We start from the raw sequence: 6899 nt of genomic DNA on the forward strand, positions 1-6899 counted from the left end.
TGGAGCACATGGCTTCTGCATGAAAGGGCTTTCTTGAGGCAGAGTCGTGAAGGGGAGAACCTTGTGGCTCCAGGCCTGGGAGTGGGAACCATATCCTTGAATTTAACACAGTGCCTGCAATTTAGTTGGTTCCGGAGGCTTCTAAACAAACCTGAGAGCTCCATCTTCCGAACCAACCAGAGGCCATCCAGAACTTTCCAGTCGGGTAACTCTCAATTTACCTCTTAGTATGGGCACAGATTTCATAGGTTACCCACCTACTCCAAATGCTCCAGCTTCCGGTGGCAATTATGGACCCAACAGAAATACGACTGCCTCCTGCTCTCTAGAATCTACTGCTGCTGAAAGCTGGACTTGGGTTCAAGGCTGCTATGGTCTGAATGTGCTCCCTGTCCCAATAGCACATGTTGAAACCTACCCTGAAAGCCATGTATTAAGAGGTAGTGTCTTGAGGGGGTCATTAGGTCAGCAGTGGGATTAGAGTCTTTATAAAAAAGGTCTGAGGGAGTTTTTTCACCTTTTCCATCATGTTCTGCCTGCTCCTTGAGCTTGGACTTCCCAGTTTCCAGAACAGTAAGCAATAAATTTCTGTTTATAAATTATCCCATCTCAAATACTTTATTATAGCATTCTAAGTGGACTAAGCCAGAGGGCTCATTCAAGCACATGCTAGGCATTATGGTAGTTACAAGCTGTCATGAATTTTTGATAGGCATTTTACTGCTGAGGCCACTGACCTGGTGTCTAAGTTAACTCATACACAGTCCTGTGACTAACAAATGTCAGAATGGTGCACTCTAAGATAACATTCACTTCACTCCTCAGTTTTAATTCTGCCCAATAAATGAGATCCCCAGGAGTCTTATTCTCCTCAAAGGATAGCTTGAGTGTTTGAAATAGTAGAATAGATTATTCTTCTCCTTTACTTTGGGAAGTATCACAAAAAATTGTAATCACACTAATCTCTGGTCACAATGTATAGGAACCCTTGTGCCGTCTTTTCCTAACATTCTGAGCTTCAGACCCCTTTCTGTGAACCAGACTTAGTGAACGAGAAAGTCATCATAACAACAGCACACCCATAACCACTAGTCAGCAGCTAGGCTGACCACGAGGGGCAGACGGCACTGCGGAGCCCAAGTGGCAATAATAACAAGATCAGCCGTCTCTCTCGGCTTCCGTTGCGCACGAGCAAGATGGCGGCGTCCGACATGGTTAGACTACAGCTTCAGTTTGACTCCCCGCCGCCAGTCACCCGGAATTGTACTGTCTTCTGGCTTCTGGTAGACACGAACAGATGCCAAGTCGTCACGGATCTCATTCGTCTCATCCGCCAGCGCTTCGGCTTCAGTTCCGGCGCCGTCCTGGGCCTCTACCTGGACGGGAGACTCTTGCCTCCCGCCGAGAGCGCGCGCCTGGTGCGGGACAACGACCGCCTCAGAGTCAAGTTAGAAGACGGCGAAGTTCCCGAGCTTCCTGCCCCGGTCAGCAGTCGGGGCGATACTCACTTCCTGCCGGTGAAAGCCGGGGAGCGGCCTTCGAAGCTGGAGGCGGATCCAGAGGCCGAGCGAGGTCGCGTCCTCTCGGAGCAGCCCCGGAAGAGGCGGGAGAACAGCCGCGGGAAGGAGGAGGCGTCGGAGCCGCACGCAGACGCCGTGCCGGGTGGGCCTGTGAGGAAGAAAAGCAAGCGGGGAAACGAGGCGGCCTGTGACAACGCGGGGGATGACGAGGACGGAGAGACCAGACGGAAGTCACCCACGAAGAAGCGTGAGTGTGAAAAGCAGACCAAGAACCGCGGGCCTCCGAAAGCACAGGCGGTCCTAGGGCGGAGCGCCCCGAGCTGTAGTCCCGGCAAAGGCTCTGCCGGCAACCTCGTGGGCAAAGCCCGAAGGAAAGGCGGGGGCAGCGCTGAGGCCGAGGACAGTCCCGCTTCCTCCTCCGGGTCGGAGTCTTCTTGCGGCTCAGGCAGCGATCGGCTCAGCAGCGCCACGCCGGAGGCCGGCAGCTCCCCCGAGAAGCTGGCGGCCGAGTTACCAAAGGAAGGGCCCTCTGCAGAAAACACAGCTGCCAACAAACTGTGTACGAAAGCCGCCCTTAACCTCGATTCTGGCAAGGGCAAGGCCCCCAGGGCCTCGTCGTCGTCATCCAGTTTGGACTCCAGTTGGGAATCGGGTGATGAGCCCGTGGCCCCCAAGCTGGCGCCGGAGCGCTGGAGCAGCTTCTCCAAAACAGCCGGCCTCCTGTCAGGAAGGGCCTACCCCGGGCCAGGGCCATCCCCGCGCACGCCGGCTGCCACGGGCTGGAAGCCTTCTGACCCAAGCCACGACAGACAGCCTGTCCCTCTGCCCAGCTTCGGCAGAGGATGGGGGCGAGGAGAGGACTTTGTTTTCTGGAAGGGAGCGAGAGGTCAAGGCCAAGCTCTGTCCTGTGTCTTAAATAAAAACTCGGAGTGTCAGAAGCAGCAGCAACTCCATGAGATCGTAACAAACTCATCTACTATCATCCAGAATCCGGTGGAGATACCCAAGAAGGACTATAGCCTCTTACCACTATTAGCAGCTGCCCCGCAAGTCGGAGAAAAGATTGCATTTAGGCTTTTGGAACTAACATCAGATTATTCTCCTGATGTCTCTGACTATAAGGAAGGAAAACTATTAAGCCACAATCCAGAGACCCAGCAAGTAGATATAGAAATCCTGTCAGCCTTACCGGCCGTGAAGGAACCTGGGAAATTTGACTTGGTTTATCACAATGAAAATGGAACCGAGGTCGTGGAGTATGCTGTGATGCAGGAGAAGAAGATCACTGTTTTCTGGAGAGAGTTGATTGACCCAAGATTGATTATTGAACCCACTAGTACCACCTCCAGTACTGAACTCCAGAATCTGACCGCTGAGCCTCATGGTCTATAAATGTCCTGCTTGTGAAGGGGACTGCAACTTGAGCTTTTTTAAAAAAGAAGATTTAGAAGTTGTATGTATTCTTTGTTACCTTCATTTTACTGTGTAGAAAAAAAAATCTACCTCAACATTTAACATTGAATGTTGGTTTGTAGACCTTTCCTTTCTTCAGGTTAACTTCAGTTAACAAAATTTAAAACATAACATTCCCAACAGGCGCTGTTACTTGTTTGGTTTCTTTATCCTGTTTTTTCGACCATCAGAGTATATCGGCTGTAGATTTATAATTCCAAGTGCAAGAACAGGCTGCATATCTTGTCTCGACAAGTTTTATTAAGTAACATTTTAAAAATTAAAATATGTTGCTTTACCTAATTTTTTAACGTTTGAGTTGTTCCCTTAAATGTGGAACATCTTATAGATTTCAAGTATTTTATACTTGTAGTTGCCAAGAATTAACAGGCGGTTGGGTTTGTTGCGGGCAATGAGTTAAGGGATCCTTTCACCATTTTTCCATCTTGAAAGTTAAGGATGTTCAGGGGGACCTGTGCGGAGCAGTGAAAATAAAACCTCACATGTGCTTGGAAAGGAGCTGGAGAGCATTCAGGAGAGAGGATTTGCCACGCACCTCCCAGCAGCGAATGTGCTGTCCCTGCAATTTGCAGAGCACCTGGCTCAGTGCTGGAGTGAGGATCTTGAAGAGAAACTGCCCTTGCTGTTATTCAGAAGCTAAAGTGGCTGAATATATGACATGAAAATCGCTTTCTTTTAACAACAGATGAGATCCCACCTTGAGCTTTGCAAATTTCTAAATAAAATCATATTGAACTTTAAAAATATAACAATATAAGCCATTTTATTAGCACATTCACAGTGTTCTTTCATAAAACAACTATAAATTCATGAGGCCACAAGTAATAATAATTGTAATTAACATTTATTGTCTGTCGTGTCTAATTCAGTTCCAGCATTTTTCTCTTGAGTTAACAAGTTTAAACATCATCTATTAAATTCCTATTACACTATATAAAAATTTGAGATCTTCCATCTCATCCCTTTCTTCTTCTATTACAAATTTTAATTTTAAATTAAGTTGATATTCAGAATTTATCATTCTCTTTATTTCTGAGGTAGGTAATGTTCTGTGATGTTTCCTTTCTTACACTTTGTTTTTCCTGGAGTTAAACATTGCCTGTGTTTTAATTCAATCATTGTCTTAAACCTGTGGCTTTTTCCCATAATCTCTAATAGTTCTGTAAAATACTTCTTAATCAAAAATTTTATAGTATTATCCAGGCTTGGTGGTACAAACCTGTAATCCCAGCACTCTGGGAAGCTGAGGCTGGAGGATCACAAGTTTGAGTCCAGCCTGGGCAGTTTAGTGATTTACTGAGATCCTATCTCAAAATAAAAAATGGCTGTGGAAGTTGCTCAGTGCAAAAGTTCTGGGATATATACATCAGATAATCTGTTGGTCCATTTTCCCCTTGGGAGTCCTAAGCAGAGCCACCCTATTCTCTGGCTCCATTCTGAGCCAATGCTCCTGACACTTCAGATTTGCTATACAGCTGTAGAAAATCACCCTTCTAGAGTTGGAGCCTAGAGTTACCAGGTCACACAGCGTTGTTTAACACTAGTTTTGAATATGCGCTTCAATAGCTTCCTGTTAAAGACTATGGGGAGGCCTGTCAGTCAGGATGGGATAGATGTTGCCACAGTAACACACGACCTCTAAACCTTAGTGACTTCAGCACTAAAGGTTTATTCCTTGCTGCATAGCATGACTGTTCTGCATCTCCTCAGTGCAGAATCCAAGCACTGGAAGAGTCATCATCAAAAGTCCTATTGGTTGTGGAGACCAACTGAAGGAATTTGTATAGCAAAGCTTCCTCATGGCAATGTATGTCCTTTCCATGTGACATTTGACATGGATGGCCACACCAACTCAGAGGGGAAAGAGAATTCCTAAAAGACTGGAAACACTGAATAGCACTAATGATTACTACAAGAAAATAACTTAAATAATTTGAAAGGCCCAAATGTCTTTGTCATATCTTATACTCAATAAATCTCTGAATAGATTCAAGAAAACTTTTTCTCCCAGGATTCTTAGCAGAAGTCTCCTGTGTCCCTTAGCTTCTATTGTTGCTACTGAGACACCTCATGCCAGGTTATTTCCTGGTGTTCATGTCTGACCTCTTTCCTCTAGTATTGTTGCTGTATTTTTCTCTTTCTGTCCCTGGCAGCTCTTAGGATTACCTTTTTATCCCCACTGTTATAATACTTTACAATGATAAGCCTTGATACGGATTTTTCCTGTTTATTACTCTGGGAGCTTTTAATCTGATGTTGATTTATTCTTTTCCTAGTCAATATTCTTATACCATTTGGTAAACTCATGAACACTATTGTTCTCTCTTGGTGGTGTGGCTATTAGATGTCAGCCTCCTGGAATAGTCCTTTATCTTGTATCTACCTTCCCACTGTTCTTCTTGGTATATTTTTCTAAGACATTTTTCCATTTCATCATCCATCATCTTACATACTTGCATAGTTTTATTTTTATTTCTAAGAACTTTTTCTTAAGTACTTCATCCTGTTGGATTGCTTTCCATATGTTCCATATGTGCACTTTTCCCTAGCCACTCTCTTCTCATTCAGGAACCTCACTATCTCAGATGATTTCTTCTTGCCGAGCTACAATACCTGACTTCCATAAAAACTTTAAAGAGGAACAGTTTGACTCACATTTTTGTGATTGCCTGACCCCAAGGCAGACATGGCATGGGGAAGGGTCTGGCAGAGGAAATCTACTCACATCATGGTGATCAGGAAACAGCAAATGGAGTAGGCAAGGAAGGAGAAACACCCTTTCAATCATGCCCCATAATCCAATTACCTTCTAAAAGTCCCACCTCTGAAAACAGGAGGCTCTTAGAGGACATCTAGATATAACCACAACATTCCACCCCTGGTCCCTAGAAGACTCATGTCCATATCTTTATGCAAAAGTGCATTTAGTCCATTCCTAAGAATCACCAAAGTTTTAATAGTTAAGCATTGCTGAAAGGTCCAAGTCCTAAGTCTCTTCTGATACTCAAGGCAAACTCTTAGCTGTGTTCTCCTGTAAAAATCTAAAAGGAAATCAACCACTGTCAACGTATAAATGGCACTACATAAACATTCCCACTCCAAAGTGGGAAAAAGAAGAAAACAGAAAATCTTGCTTTAGTCTGACTAAAGCAAGACTGAAATGCAGGAGGGAAAACATTAAATTCTGTAACTCCATGTCCAGCACCCAGCAAGATATGAACTCTAAACAGTTTGGGTAGTCCCACCCATCTGGCATTTCCATTTGCAGCCATCATGGTCTCTCTTTTGGGATAGATCTGCTCACTGCCTTGGTCTTCCTCAGCTGAAGTTTCACATTCCTGGTGTCTCAAACTTCTTGAGGTTCTACTGCACTGTAAGACTTCACTCTTACAGCTTTAAGTACTGCCCTCTCAAAGGGACACTGCCTGGCTTCCCAAACCTTCTTGTGAAATTCAAGTGGAAACCTCCCTAACATCACAACTATTGCATTTTGCATGCCCATAAAACTAGTGCCACACAGATGATGCCAAGGTCTTTTACTAATTTGAGGCATAGCCAGGCCCCCATGGACCATGGCTACAGATGTGTATGAGTGCCCAGATGTCTGAATACTGTGAAGTGAATTCTAGGGCACTGTGGTGGACTGACAACTGGTGCTCAACTTGTAACACCCAGCTGAACTGAATCAGTGTGGCGCTGGATGTGGGAGGCCCACTTGAGGATTGTTGCAACAAAATAAAAAAGAGAACTGGAGAAGAAGAGGTGCTGTTAGGGAGCTGTTGGTTCTCCTGGTGCTGTCGGTTCTCCTGGAGGAGCTTGTCATGCAGGCTTTCCTGATATGAATTCAGCTGTTCTCATCATCAGAGTAGCTCAGGACTTTATTGTTGTGAGAATGGCTATGGTTCA

At 45.2% G+C, this 6899-nt stretch overlaps 1 pseudogene; it reads left to right on the forward strand.

The window, feature by feature from the left end:
- Positions 1-1165: 1165 nt before the first annotated feature.
- LOC102019756 lies at positions 1166-3742 on the forward strand (annotated as a pseudogene).
- Positions 3743-6899: the final 3157 nt, after the last annotated feature.

Source organism: Chinchilla lanigera, unplaced genomic scaffold (genome assembly GCF_000276665.1).
Source record: "Chinchilla lanigera isolate Chin_1 unplaced genomic scaffold, ChiLan1.0 scaffold00001, whole genome shotgun sequence".
Classification (NCBI taxonomy): Eukaryota; Metazoa; Chordata; class Mammalia; order Rodentia; family Chinchillidae; genus Chinchilla; species Chinchilla lanigera.